Source organism: Peromyscus maniculatus, chromosome 1 (assembly GCF_049852395.1).
Source record: "Peromyscus maniculatus bairdii isolate BWxNUB_F1_BW_parent chromosome 1, HU_Pman_BW_mat_3.1, whole genome shotgun sequence".
Classification (NCBI taxonomy): domain Eukaryota; kingdom Metazoa; phylum Chordata; class Mammalia; order Rodentia; family Cricetidae; genus Peromyscus; species Peromyscus maniculatus.
Window position 1 is genome coordinate 95,717,409 of NC_134852.1, and position 16,116 is coordinate 95,733,524.

Consider the following 16,116-nt stretch of genomic DNA (forward strand, 5'->3'; position numbering starts at 1 on the left):
GCCAGAGTCTGAGTTGATGTCCAGGGCTCCTGTTGTTACTGAAGGCCATGCAGAAGACCAGGGTCTGATCAGCCACCTCAGACCATGTCCATGTCTGAGAACTGTGCCACACCTGGGGCCATGCTGATCTGGGTGGCTGGTGCTGCCACCTGGACCCATGAAGACTTCCAGGCACAGGCCACTACCTAGAGCCATGTCTGGGTCCGTGGCCCTGAGGAGGCTGGAGTCTGAGGTGGTATCCATGGCTCCAGTTGCCACCAAAGGTTCTATGGATGCCCAGGGTCTGGCCAGCTAGATGGGACTATGTTGATGACCAGGGACCATGCTCTTGCTGGGGTCATGCTGACTTAAGGGGCCTGTGCTGCCATCTGGGCCATGGTGGCATCTATGCCCAAACTGCTGATGAAGGCCATGTCTGGGTCTATGGTCCTATTGCAGCTGGGGTCTGTGGTGATGTCTATGGCCTGTGTTAGCACAGGGGGTCATTGGAACCATGCTGTGGTGAGCCATCCCTGCTCTTCACGGGCCCTGGGATGGCTGGTCTGGCCCCTCACTGGATATTGCAGCAAGTGAGCTGGCCCTACACCTCAGGGGAGAGCTCACCCCCCCCCACACACACACACTCAGGAACAATGGCCCTATCCCTAACCATTAGCCTATGCCCCACCTGGGAAGCACACTAGAACTAGAGCTGACCCTTTGGTTGGGGACATATGTGAGCCATTCCTGAGGGCATGAGAGCAGAGAGTTGACCCCGCCCTGCCCATCTATCCTGTGGTGGCATGATTGAGGGAAAGATGCCCTCCCCACTCACCCATTACCACCTGTGGCAGGTGAGAGAGCTGGCCCTGGGGTCATAAGAATAGGAGAGCTCGCCCTGATCCTCACAGGCTGCAGTCCACAGGAAAGCAGCCTCTGCTTCCTATCTGGGCAGCACACTAGAGCTGACCCTGTTGTTGGGGACACAGGTAAGCCAGCCCGGAGGGCCTGAAAGCAGGAGAGCTGACACTGCCCCCCCATCTCCTTCACTCCACCTTGGTCATATGCCCCCTACAGCAATCAGGAGAGAAGGCCCTGCACCTTGCCTGTGCAAAACAGTGGGGCTGGCCCTGGCAATATGAGTGACCGAAACCCAGATCTGAGGACTCAGGAGCAGGAGAACTGGCCCCACTCCTTACTGCAGGTGGCACTGGGTGAGCTAGCCCAGGCAGTGCTGGAGAGCTCATTCGAGTAGTGAGGATGAGGGAAAAAGCTACGAGCTGACCAATCCAGCTACCACCCAGGCCCAGGACCAGGGCTTTTAGTTGGCCCACCCCAACACCCACCGAGAGTCTATGAGCTGTTGGAGCATGTGAAGGGGACGAACCAACAGATCCCAAACAGCAGGATCTCCATGACACAGGACAACAACAGGATATCCAAGGGTAGCCTCAGTGAGAATCCATTGTCAACGGTGTAGCAGAGACCAGAGGCCCCCAGCCAGACCAATGACTCATAGCAGTGAACACTTACAAGTAAAGATGTACGGACTAAAATGTAAACTGTGTGACTCACCGGGCCACGTGACAGCTTCCACGACAAGATTCCTCTTTTTTTGTTTGGTTTGTTTTTCATTTTTCTTTTGAATTTGGTTTTGTTTTGGAGGGAGGTTGCAAGGGCAGAGGGCAGATTTGAGGGGACAGGGAGATAAGTGAGATTGAAATGCATGATGTGAAATCCACAAAGAATCAATAAAAGTAAAAAAGGAAAAAGAAAAAGGCAGGCTGAAGGAAGGATGCCCTTCAACAGTACTTCTGTTCATGCACATGTCAATGATGAAAGTTGATGAGGGAATTCATAATGCTGTCACTGGTTCCAATGAGTCATTTAATGTACTTTATCCTTCGGGAGTAATTCTGGTTTTTCAGTCTTTTATACTGTTATAAAGTTTGAACCAATTTTAGTTTTTGCAAGCTTCTGTAAAAAAATAATCAGTAGAAATAACTTACACAGTCCTTATACCCCAATTAACAGTATCTTGTCACATTTGCCTTATGATTTCTCTGTGTATGTCTGTGCTGTCTTTCTGGCCTTTGGAAGATATCACACCCCTTTCTGCTTGAATACTCTGGTGTGTCTTTCTCAAGAACAAGTGCTTTTTCTTACATAACCACATTTTGATTATCAAATCAAGAAATTATCATTGATTTAATATAATTACATCAGCTCCAAATCTTATTTATTTGTCTCTAATTATCTAAAAAGTGACCTTCATGAAAAAAGCAACTCCCAATTTAGGATTAAATCAAGGACCACAGGCCATGTTAGTTGTCCTGTCTCTGCCACTTTTCAGTCCCCTTTCATCTAGCAATGTTTCTGCTTTTTTTTTTCTTTCAGAAGACTTTATATTCAGAATAGTTCCCAGCACAACTGAGTGGGAAGTAGGTGGCATTCCATCTACTCTCTGTCCTTCAACAACATCCCCCACTGTCAGTGTCCTCTGTAGAGTAGTACATTTAGTACAAATGATGACCCAACATGGATACATCACTGACAGCCAGAGTCCATTCTGTTTTAACAAACACAGGATGATGTGGATCCACCATTGTGGTATCAGAATATCTCCACTGCCCTACAAATCCTGTGTCCCACCCATTCACCTTAAGAACCTTTGATCAGCCCTTCCACCAGCCCCTAAGAACAACTGATCTTTTAGCTCTCATTATAGATATTTCAATATGAAATATTTCTCATTATAGATATGGTCCCAGTTGCCATCTAGCTGGGACCCTACAATGTCTACACTGTTCAGCTTGGCTTCTCGCACTTTACTAACACACATGACATTTTCCTCTTTGTCTTTGTATGGTTTAATAGTTCTTTTAGCACTGAATGTTATTTCATTGTCTGGCTTTATCACAGTTTATTTATTCATTCACAGAGGGACACCTTCCAAGGCTTGGAAGACAGGAATAAAGCGGCTATAAATATCCACGTGTAGGTTTTTGCATGGATAGATGTTTTCAATTCATTTGGACAAAAACCAAGGGGTTTGGCTGCTGAGCAAGAGTACATCTAGGTTCTTACAAAGATGCTCAACTGCCTTCCAAAATGTTTGTACCATTTTGCATTCCCACCACCAATGAATGAGAGCCTCTATTGCTCCATGGCTCACCAGCATTTTGTGTTGTCAATAGTTTAGACATTAACGGCTTTAGTAGGTGTGTAGCAGTGACATAGTTCTACTTTTTACAACATAAAAAAGTCTTAGTTCATGGATCATATCTCTGGGCTTATAGCAACACTGGCTACAAGATTTTGCCACAGTGGGATTGTGTGTACCAAACTCATTCCTGGTGGGGAGACCTTATTTAATTAACCATGACTAACACAGCTAGCTGAACTTTTCCTAAAGTCAGGAGTCAGTGATGTTCAACTAACTACATACTTTGTTAAACTTTGCTCTCTGTGATCCATTTGTTTGAGGTCAAATAGACATACATTCCAGGGCACCCTCACCTTTGGAAGCCTGTGTACAATCCATTTCCTCCATTAGTTAATAATTTGTGTGTGTAGATCTATCTCCAAACATCAGTGTGATATGGCTCCTTTTTAAATGAACGTACTTTAACATACTAACAGCTGTTACTTAGTGAATGCATATTAAGTGCCAGCAGTATGGCAACCACAGGAAAGTGCCGTTACCCCAGTCCGTAGATTCTACGATACGTACCCTGGAAACTGGTGGCTAAGGGCTACGGTGTCTCCCAGTCATTGTCACAGCTGTCATCCTTTGTGCACAACTTATACGGAAAGTCTGGATAACCCTTTGGGTAATATGAGGAAAGTGAAGTGTGTGTGAGATCAGCAGAATGTCCGAGAGACTGCAGCACCACACTCACGTGGGACATTCTCCAGTACCCACACTCTGGGTAGCCCAGAGAACGCTACTGTAGAGGAAATACAGATGCAGACTGGGTTCAAAATGAGTCAGATCTCTGAAAGCCACCCCGCTTTTCACAAACGCTTCCCCAGTGTGTCCGTAGCCTTTGCAGAAGTTAAAATCCGAGTCTAACCAAAATGTAAAAGCTCTCTCTCAGTAATACGGAATTAAAATTTCAAGTACTAACAGAGTATCATGGTACCATTTCGTTTGCAAATGGAAGCAATCGACTCAAGAAGTACTTGTTGTCTTAGGCAAGACCTCGGCATCCGGCCGGAAACTCAGAAGCAACACTGGCATGCAGCTCAGCCTTCCCTTCTGTCCCCTCCCCATTTTTCGGTGTCAGCTACAGATTCCCAGAAACTGTTTCTACCTGGGACCCCCCCCCCCAGAGGCCACACCAGGCTGTGTCTAATGTGTCTGCAGATATCATGTCAGGAAAGCAACAGGACAAAGTAAGTTCAAGTCAAAGGTAGTCTTTTAAAAAATAAATTTATTCGTGTATGTATGTATGTATTTTACTTCCTGGCCTCAGTTTCCCCTCCCTCCTCTCTTCCCAGACCCTCTCCGTCACCTCCCTTCTTCATGTCTCCCCCTCCCCCATCCACTCCTCCTCCATTTCTATTCAGAAAAGGGCAGGCCTCACATGGATACCAACAAAACAATTTGGGAGAGACTAAGCACCTCTCCATGTATTAAGGCTGGGCAAGTTTTCTTGTGGTGTCCTTGACCCCTCTGGCTCTTACAATCCTGTCTCCCCCTCTTCCACAGGATTCCCCAAACTCCATCTAATGTTTGGCTGTGGGTCTGCATCTGTTTCCATCAATTGCAGGATGAAGTCTCTCTGATGACAATTGAACTAGGCACCAATCTCGTTACAGGAGATGGTCAGTTCAGGCTACATATCTGCTGTTGAGTCTTAGCTGGAGTCATCCTTGTAGATTCCTGGGAGATTCCCTTTTGCCAGATTTTTACCTGACCCTGAAATGCCCACCCCTATTTCCAGTAGTCTCTTTCAGTACTGTCCTCCTCTGCCCTCCCCAACCTGATCACTCATGTTCTCATCCCCACCCACCCTCACTCTCCACTCAAGAAATTTCTTCTATTTCCCCTTCCCAGTAAGATCCGGGCATCCTTCCATGAACCCTCCTTGTTCCCTAGTTTCTCTGGGTCTATGGATTGTAGCATGGTAATCCCTTATTTTACAGCTAAGATCCACTTATGAGAGAGTACATACCATGTTTGTCTTTCTGGGTCTGGGTTACCTCACTCAGCATGATTTTTCCTAGTTCCATCCATTTGCCTTCAACTTTCCTGGTGTCCTTGTTTTTAACAGCTGAATAGTACTCCATTGTGTAAATGTATCACATTTAAAAAAAAAAATCAATTCCTTGGTCGAAGTACATATAGGTTGTTTCCAGGTTCTGACTATTACAAATAAAACTGCAATCCCCATTAAAATCCCAACACAATTATTTACAGACCTTGAAAGAACAATACTCAACTTCATATGGAAAAAAAAATGCAGGGTAGCTAAAAAAAAAAATTCCTGTACAATAAAAGAACTTCTGGAGGTATCACCATCTGTGACATCAAGTTCCACTACAGAGCTATAGTAATAAAAACAGCATGGTACTGGCATAAAAACAGACACATTGATCAATAGAATTGATTTGAAGACCCGGACACAAACCCATATACCTATGGACACCTGATTTTCAACAAAGAAGCCAAAAATACACAAAGGAGAAAAGAAAGCATCTTCACCAAATGGTGCTGGTTTAACTGGATGTTGGCATGTAAATGAATGCAAATAGATTGATGTCTATTACCCTGCATAAAACTCAAGTCCAAGTGGATCAAAGATCTCAGCATAAATCCAGATACATTGAACCTGATAGAAGAGAAAGTGGGAAATAATCTCGAATGCATTGGCACAGGAGACAACTTCCTGAATAGAACACCAATAGCATAGACACTGAGAGCAGTGATTAATAAATGGGACTTTCTGAAACTGCAAAACTTCTGTAAGGCAAAAGACATGGTAAAGAAGACAAAATGGCAGCCTAGAGAATGGGAAAAGATCTTCACCAACCCCACATCTGACAGAGGACTGATCTCCAAAATATATAAACAACTTAAGAAACTAGGTATCAACAAACCAAATAACTTAATCTAAAAATAGGGTACAGATCTAAACAGAGAATTCTCAACAGGAGAATCTCAGTGCCTGAGAAACACTTAAGGAGATGCTTAATATCCTTAGCTATCAGGGAAATCCAAATCAAAATGACTCTGAGATTCCATTTTACCCTTGTCAGAATGGCCAAGATCAAAAACACAAGGGACAGCTCATGTTGGATGTGGAGCAAGGGGAACACTCCTCCATTGCTGGTGGGAGTGCAAACTTATACAGCCACTTTGAAAGTCAGTGTGGAGGTTTCTCAGAAAACTGGGAATCAATATACCACAAGACCCAGATATACCACTCTTGGGCATATACTCAAAGGATGCTCAATCATACCGCAAAGACACTTGCTCAACTATGTTCATAACAGCTTTGTTTGTAAAGGTAGTCTTGAGTACAGTAGATGGCCACAGGACACTATGCGTTTGGTCCCTGTGGCGCCCTCTCGTGGTCCACATACAAGTGAGCTGACAGTTCTTCCAGGCCTTCCTGGAAGTTCTGCCACTGGACTTCCTTCTTTTCTTTATGAATACACTTCATAAATGCATTCAATTGTCCAAACTGAATTGTATCTTAGTTAGCTCAACCCCCAAGACACCATTTCCTGCTCTCACAGGGAGTTTGCCCTATTTCTTCCAGACCACACTGGAGGAAGACATACTTCTCGGAGAAGTTTCCCATTTTGCTGGGAGCAGAACGTTCAACAAAGAACATTCAATTTAATTAGCACATTAACATAATCACATCAAGCATGGATACAGAGATTGACAATAGGAAGTCGGGTAAATGAACGTGAATGATTTCAGCCCTGTGCTTTGTAATTAGGTAAAGGGGAGAACGCTCCATGCTGCCCTGTGTATTCAGTGTTCTGGTTTGTGATTTAACAGGCTGGAGTTGTTGACGCCAAAGATACTTAAATTTATCTGACTATTCAAAAGAGTAAACAGAGGTTTTTCTATTCACAAGCGCTTTTTGACCTTCTGTGCTCAACGTGGAAGGTTCTCTCGCTTACAGCAGCATTCATCAAAGCCGTAGTGCTGTGGCGGGGAGCTTTGTAAATGAAAACAGGTGTCAGTGCCAATTTCGAGAGCTCGGGACACAGAACACATAAAAGGTGACCAAAATAAACAAATAAACCCTCATGGAAAATTCTAGGGCTCAGCCTGCCTTTTATAATGTGCCAGAGTTTTCGTTTCCTTTTTTAGCCAGGGTCTCATGTGGCCCCGGCTGCCCTCTAATTCAATATGTAGCTGAAAATGACCTTGAACTCCTGGTCCTCCTGCCTCCAGCTCACAAGGGCTGGGGCGACAAGTCTGTGGCAATCTTGTGCTGGAACTGTTGTTCATAGACTTCCTGTTCTCAGCTCTGTCCCCTCACCCATCTTTAGGTGATCTGCAATCACTTTTTTTTTTTTTTTCAGCAAACCTAAGACAGGAAGCGAACAGGGCAAGCAGGTCAGAAACAACAAAAACCCCATTGTGGCCGATGCTAGTTTTTTTGACCACTTGAAAGTTGACAATGAAAAGACAGAACATTTGAAGGACAGACAATAGGAGGGTCATAGATACCGGCATTGATGTCACACAAACCTAAATCTGCCGCCTGTGGCAGTCAATCCTTGTTGTCACTTTGGTAGGATTTAAGGTCACCATGGAATACATATTTCTAGGTATGTCTGTAAGGGTGATTCTGGAATCAGCAGAAAAGACCTGCTCCAGTGTGGGTAACACCATGCCCCAGGCTGGGGTCTCAAACTGAATTAAAAAAAAAAAAAGTGAGCTGAGCACCAGTATTCATCTGTTTCCTATCTGCAGGTGTGATGTTACAACCACGCCCCTCTCCTGCCATGGTGCGTTCCCTGGCGTGATGGGCTGTGTTCCCTTAAACTGTATGCTGAGATAAGTTCTTCCTCTGTTAAGTGGCTTCTTGTAGGATATCTGGTCACAGCAATGAGAAAAGTTAACTAATGCAGTCACGCGCTTGCAGTGAGGCCCTAAGTGGTTTGTTTGGCCAGTTTTCTCATATGTGAAATGGGAATGGCAGCATTGATGTCAATCATTTCACGGCTGTGGAAATCCACTGAGACAAGAGGTGCACTGTGCCCTGCACTGGGTAAGCTGCTCCTGGACGTCAGTAAGATATCTCCAGAGTGGGAATGGGACAGTCTCTGTGGGGACAGGGTAGTAATGGCTCCATGAAGATACACCTGCTGAAGGGCACCAAGGGCCTTTGCACACCCAAAGCTTTGGGCAACTTACAGCTTCCCATTCTCATGTGCACTGTGCAGGAAACTCCAGGACATACCCAGACAATGGTGGATCTGACCACACTGGTTCTCAATTGGTCTTCGTCTAGATCAGTGGTTCTCTGCCTGTGGGTCATGGCCACTTCGGGGTCACATATCAGATATTTACATTATGATTCATAATAGTAGCAAAGTTACAGTTACAAAGTAGCAATGGAAATAATTTTATGGTCAGGGGTCACCGCCGTATGAGGAAGTGTATTATAGGGTCGCAGCATCAGAAAGGTTGAGAACCACTCAACCTTAACAAATGGTACTGTTCAATGCCCCTTTGACTTTTCCCCGCCTTGGACTGGGGTTCTTTCCCACTCCTGTGCTGGTTGAAGCTTTCTCAAGCTTCTGCCTCTTTATATTTCTTTCCGTTTTCCTCTCTGCCAAGCTCTAATGAAGCCAAGCTTTCTCCTGATTCACCTCAGTACTCCGTCTGTGCACTCTTCCGTGTTAATGCTAGCTCACCGTTTCCACTGCTCTTCTTGCCACCTGAGCCTTTCATCGGACAGTAAGCTTCCGGAAGATGAAGGGGATGTTTCCCATTCTACAACCTAGCTCAGTACTCGACAAAGGCTGGGGGATCACAACTGCTTCCCTTGAGAGCTTGGTCTTGCTAGCAGCCCATTGGTCCACGGTCACTTGCTTGTTCTGCATGGCCTGGCTCACCTTCTGTGTGTGGCTGTAATTTAGATGAGAAAGTCCCCCCAACAGGCTCCAGAGTTTGAGCTCTTGGTCTCCAGATGGTGGTGCTGTTTGTGGCTGTTTACATGGGCCAGACTTGATGGCGGAAGTCTGTCACTGGGGGTGAGATGTGAGAGCCGAAAGCCTCAAGCTGCTTCCTGTTTACTCTCTGCTCTGTGTTTGTGGTTGAGATGTGAGCTCTCAGCTTCCTGCTCCTGCCACTATAGGCCCGCTGCTTGCTGCCATCTTTGCCCACCCTGGTGAGTTCTTATCCCCTTGGAGCCATAAGCTAAAATAAACTCTTCCACAGGTTGCTTTCAGCCATGCTGTTTTATTCCAGCAGAAGAAATGTCCTTAATACAATGTGTCAGGATATGGCTCAATTGTTTCATCTTCTCTTGGTTTGAAATTATGCCTATCACAGGGGCAACAAAATCCACGCCTCTTCTCTTTTTTAGAGATTTACTTTTATTTTTATTTAAGTGTGTGTGTGTGTGTGTGTGTGTGTGTGTGTGTGTGTGTGTGTGTGCTGTGTTGTATAGGTGTGTAATGAGGTCTGAAGAGGGTGTTGCATCCCCTGGAGCTGGAATTACAGGTGGTTGTGAGCCATCTGATGTGGGTGCTGAGATCTGAATTCAGGTCCTCTGCAAGAGCAGGAAGCAGTCCTAATCACAGAGGAATCTCTCCAGCCCCATGTCCTCTCTGCATAGTTCAACCAGCAGACTGTGTTTCCAATGAAAATAAGCACAGCTGGCCCTTGAAGTACTGCATAAATGAAAGGCCCAGCATGCTTGTTTGGTATCGGTAATATTAATGCTACAGTCCTCAGGAAACACACAGGGCAGAACTGAAAATATTTATATCTTCAAGCTCCAACTCTAAAAGAAAGAACTAGAATTAGCCTTGCCACACACCTGACCCTGGTTTCTAAAGACTATGTGTCCTTAGAAAAGTCACTTATCACCTCCCTCTTTCCACTCCCCATCCCCTCCCCACTCCATATTCCTTATCACCCCCAATCATTGGCTTCCTTGTCTGTGTGATGGGACATGTCATAGATGCCAGGGTTCCTTAAGAGAAGTCAGTGCTGGGTTAAAGGGAAAACCTTCTCGGCTAGGCTGGTGGACAGGTGGGTCCCTCCCTTTGCTGAACTCAGACACATTTTTCCCCATATGCATTTCCCATCTTACATGCTGTAATTATATTTTACCCCCTGGGTCCTGTCCAGAGCTTGAGTTATGAGCAGGGAGAGTGACTTATTGGCTTGTGTTTTCCCAACACCCCAAACCTGAGATTAATGGGAGTCTCTCAAGGTGACTCTCGAGTGAGTAAATGAATCAGTACATGGGTGGGTGGATGGATGTTGTAGGCATCACTGTGGTGCACTGCTGTGTGACACATACGAAGCCCCAACATCTGGCATAAGCTCTCATCAGCTCCTCCTCAGCCTGAGATGGCAAAGCCACCTAACAGTCCTGTCACTCCAAAGTTTATCTTGAACCACTTGCTGGGCCATCTTCCCACCGTTTTCCTTGTAGCTTCCCTGCAAGTGATTTCTTTTTTAATTGTGTTCATAGATTGGAGCCCAGCCTTCATCATCACTGCTTGCCTAGTCCAGTGGTTCTCACGTCAGGCATCTTCAGGGATTGGTAAGACATGGGTTAGGGGCACTGGGGAGATAGTTCATGGGAAAAATGCTTGCTGAACAAGCACAAAAATCTGAGTTCAGATCCTAAATCCATGTGAGAGCCGGGCATCGTGATGAACATCTGTAACCTATTACTGGCAGATAGAGATTGGAAAATCCTAGGGGCTTTCTGGCTAACAAGCCAATAGAAATAGCAAGCTCCACATTCATTAAGAGAACCTGCCTCGTAATTATTCGTAATAGCCAGAACCTGGAAACAACCTAGATGCCCCTCAACCCAAAAATGGATAAAGAAAATGGGGTACATTTACACAATGGGGTATTACTCAGTTGTATATAAAAAAATGACATCATGAAATTTGCAAGCAAATAGACAGAACTAGAAAAATAACATCCTGAGTGAGGTAACCCAGACCCAGAAAGACAAACAAGGTATGTATTCACTCATAAGTGGATACTAGATATAAAGCAAAGGATAACCAGACTACAGCCCACAGCTCCAGAGAAGCTAGGTAACCAAGAGGACCCTAAGAGGGACACATGGATCTCCCTGGGAAGGGGAAATAGATGAGATCTCCTGGGTAAACTGGGGGGGGGGGGCTGTAGCGGGGAGGGAATAGGGGACATGAGGGGAACAGGATGGTCAAGCTGGGGGAGGGACAGAGTGGGAGAGCAATGAAAGAGATATATTGATAAGGGTGCCCTTATGGGGTTAGGGAGAAACCTGGTGCTAGGGAAATTCCCAGGAATCCACAAGGATGACGCCACCTAAGACTCCTAGCAATAGTGGAGAAGGTACCTGAACTGGCCTTCCCCTGTAATCAGATCAGTGACTACCCTAACTGTCATCATAGAGCCTTTATCCAGTAACTGATGGAAGCAGATGCAGAGATCCACAGCCAAGCACCAGGCTGAGCTCCAGGGATCCAGTCGAAGAGAGGGAGGAGGGATTATATGAGCAAGGGGGGTCAAGATCATGATGGGGAAATCTACAGAAACAACTGAACTAAGCTCGTAGGAACTCATGAACCCTAGACTGACAGCTGTGGAGCCTACATGGAACCAAACTAGGCCCTCTGCATGTGGGAGACAGTTGTGTAGCTTGGTCTGTTTGAGGGTCTGAGAGTGGGATCAGGATCTATCCCTGGTGCATGAACTGGCTTTTTGGAGCCCATTCCCTATGGTGGGATGCCTTGCACAGCCTTGATACAGGGGGGAGGGGGGGCTTGGTCCTACCTCCACTGAACGTACCAGGCTTTGTTGACTCCCCATGGAAGGACTTACCCTTTTGGAGGAGGGGATGGGGGTTGGGTTTGGAGGGGGAGGTGGCAGGGGGAGTGGGAGGAGGGATGGGAGGGGGAACTGTGGTTGTAAAATATGTATGGCATGTAAAATAAAAAAATTAAATTAAAAAATGGCAAAAATGAAAAAAAGAGAGAACTTGCCTCAAAAATTAGATGAGAATGGTAGAGAGTCATATAACATCTATCTCTGCCTCCACACATACACATACATGCTACAACACACCACACACACACACACACACACACACACACACACACACTCCTAGAGTTTCTAACAAAGCGAAGGTAGGAGAGGGCTGGATAATACAACAGGTTCCCAGATAAAACTGATGCTGACATGATGCTATCTGGAGACTCTACTAGAAAAGGAACACACCATGATCATTAACTCTCTTAAGGGATTCTCTCCTGGAAACCGGGATGCAAGCTCCATGATGTTTGGGGGTAGCAAAATCAGGCTTGATGGTTAGCTGGTTAGCTCATCTTCTAAGTCAAGTCTTTTGGATCACTGGACTCTCAAACCACTGGAGCCTAGGATGGTGGTGACCAGCCTGAAAAATTTTAACAATGGGCTACGGAGGCTGGAGGAGGGGCAAGCACTTGGGTTTGCCAGTTTCTGCAGTTACTTCTATAGGCCACACTGTAGCCAGTCTTCAATGGCTGAAGTGATGTCCTCTGGCTCACAAAAAGCCTGAAAATGTAGCAATGGACTCTCACAAGCGGTCAGAGCAGGTGGACGCTACTTGGGTCCCCAACCTGCTCCAGGTCTCCACTAGCCCCTTTCTTGCGGGGGCCTCATCCTCTGTTCTTTACTTTCTGTTGGGTCTCCTTTTTTTCTCCATCACTACTTCAGGTTAGGGGTGCCTTCTCTCATTCCTTCCCTGAGCCTAGGCTGGCCTGAGCAGGGCCTCCTTGACCCTGGCTTGCTGGCCTCGTAAAGCTGTAGTTCTGCTTCTGTCTCTCCCCGCCCCCCAATCTAACCAGCTCCATTGCTCATCCTGTCTTGTCCCAGGCCCTGCTTCTCTGTTACCTACCCCTCTGACACATGGGAGGACTCCCATAGTAAAAATGAATGGGGTCAGAAGGACAGCATTCCTCACATCCCTCCCCCTGTTTTCAGACTTGGGGAGACTGAGCCATGGAGGAATCCCATTGCTGGAAAATGCTCAGGCGCTTGCTTTAGCCGGCAAGGAGACAGAGCTAACCATAGCACTTGGGAGCCCACCTTTGCTCCTTTCCAGCTGCTGTGATACTCTGTAAAGACAAGCCTGGTGCGATGCCTGAACCCGAGGGGGAAAGCGGAGAGAGCAGGATTATGTTTCTGAGTCATAGAGAAAAGCTGCCTAGCAGTAATTAAGCCTCCTGAGTTAGAACTTAATAAAAATGCCTTTGCTGTGGGTTTCCAAGGTTCTCTGGTGAAGAGGACAGAGAGTGAAAACATTTTGGGAAACACAAAGGGAGGTTTCAAAGCTCAGTCAGGGTGGAAGCCGTATGCCTTCTACTATTTGCTCCTGCAGTTTTAGTGACACAGAACTTTGCAGAGACGGAAAGATGCCTGGGGGAGCATTTTCCTTCTAAATCCTGACATAAACTCTGCTCCGATAAAGAATAGACTTCTAGGTTTAGAGAAAGCTGCACCTAAGCTCCCTGCTCCTTCCAGAGAGCCCACCAGGAGGGATGCCTTCTAGGGAAGATGCCATCATGGGTACCTAGGTTCAGAGATAATTTCGACTATGGAGAAAACCCCACAGGAATTTCTACTCATCCTTTCGGCCACAGCCTGGTAAGCAGGTCCTATTTGGACCCATGGTTGGGAAAGACACAGGTGGAGAAAAGGAAAGGTGGTGAAGGTGACATTGAGGAATGATGGGAATGTAGAAGCTATGGCGTCTAAGTTCCATTCCCACCCGTGCCCTTATTTTTCTGGGGTCTGGATAGCAGTCCGGGATCTGGTCCACCAGTGTCTTCAATGACTTAATGGGATCAACCTCTCCCTCTGCTCTGCCAACACCAACTTCCTTTATGAGTTATGTCCTTTGGCCTTGAGTCACAACTGATCCAAACAGCTCAACTGTCCTCAAAATCTCTGAGCTTCTTTCCTCACCTATAACACAGGCATCATGGGAGCAAGTGGTTCCATTTGTGGAGAGGATTCTCAGCCTGAGAAGAGCATATTAATTGAATTCTAGCTTCATGTCCCCAACTGGCCTCAATCCAGTTTTATTTACATCTAAGAGCTTAGCTTTATTGTGGCCAGAAAAGAAATCCTAGATTTTCCTCCTCTCGTCCCTGCTCTATGCCAGCTGGTCCTCTTACCACGCTGTAGCAGGGTCGTGTGCTCAGCTGTTCTGACTCTCTCTCATCTCCTCTCTTTGGCTAATGCTCCACTGAATGTCTTCTTTCTCCCATCACAACCTTAGCCCAAGCTGCAAGACTCCAAACCACCTGGATTAGCAATAGTTCCTTCTTCAATCCTTGCCTTCACCTTTCACACCTTCATACAGCCAGAGGGTCGTTTTCAAACAATAAATCCAGCCCAGGCTCTGCTCTCAGTCTTCAACGGGCTCCAACAGAATCTGCCCTCCCTGTTGCAGCCAGAGTCCTACATACGTAGGCTCACCACTGCCCAGCCTCATTTTCCTACCTCATCATTCTGCATTCTCTGCCTCCACCATGCTGACCTTGATGACTCTCCAGTATGAAGGACCTGCATGGATCTCCTATGAGCCATACTGCAGTGGCCTCGATCCTTCCTTCTGCAGATAGTTGCATCTTCAGCCTCCCTTCCTGTATGTCGCTGACATTCTGGACACCCCACCGGGACACAGCGCTGCCAGCCTCTTTATGCTTTGGTTTATTGCCCTGCTTCCTCACAGTGTATCACACTTTTGACATAGCATTTCATTGCTTCTCATCAATTTCTACATGTTTTTCTAACACAGCGAGGAGTTTAAGTATTTGTAGGATCCACAGATAATCCAGCAATAGCACCTAGCACATTCAACAAGTTCTTATTGTGAGTGTGACTCATACACTGTTTCCTAGCCACTTACAAATTTTCCCCAAGATAAAGAACTCTGTATATCATAATTCAAATAGAGTATTGCTTCATTGAATAGGTACCATAAAAGGATCTTAACATCATTTACTTTACTTTGTCTTTAGGCCAGCCTTTGGAATAAGTTTTTATTAACCCTAGTTTGCAGATGAGGAAAAGAAGAATCAAAATGTCCAGTGACCCATCTCTCCACCATCTAAGGTCACCAGCTGGATCAGACAGCAAGCTCCAGCTCCAAGTACAATGCCCTTTCAGTCATAGCCACCTTCTGCTTCCAGAATCCCTGGCACAGTGTCCATGGCAACCAATCCATCCTTCAGTGAAGATCTGACTCACTCCAGCCCTCTCTGTCGTTAGAGGAACTCTCCCTTACACCTTGTGAGAGTTCCTTGAGAGGAAAGACTAGGTGTTGTTTCAGGATCATGAGGCTGGAAATACAACGGGAGCTCAGGAACCCAGGTCTAACGCAAGGAGACAGAAGAAGCGGGGGCCCAGCATGGTTGTGTCCTCTGCAAAGAGGAGAGATGGGCTTTGACACCTCCAAAACAAGAGCATCCAAGGCGCCTCTTGCTGAATATGGGTCTTCTGAGTCCTATTTGGCCTAGCAGTGAAGTCAGTGAGAACAAAGAGCCGTAACAAGCCATGAGAGAGTTCCCGGTGAACATCATCAGCATTAAATCATCTTTGTAATGTCTGTTAACTTATCGAAGAAGCCCAAGGCAGCAGCAACTCCGAGTGAATGCTGTGGGGGCAGGAGCACACTTGCCTTCAGCGACAGCCCTGGGGACAGGCAGGCCTTTATGTCCTTTAATAAAAGAAGCTGGGAGGGCAGAGATACTCTGAAATGATGGTTCTGTAACGGCAGAGAAATCTCGCTGAAACCCTGACTCCTGTTAAGAACAATATCCGTCACTCTCACTGACAATGACAGTGCTGAACACGAATCTATGCAGCATGTAAATTGAGGGAGGAAAGTCAGTTGGGAACATTTTTTTTTAAACACTGTACAATTTTTCCAA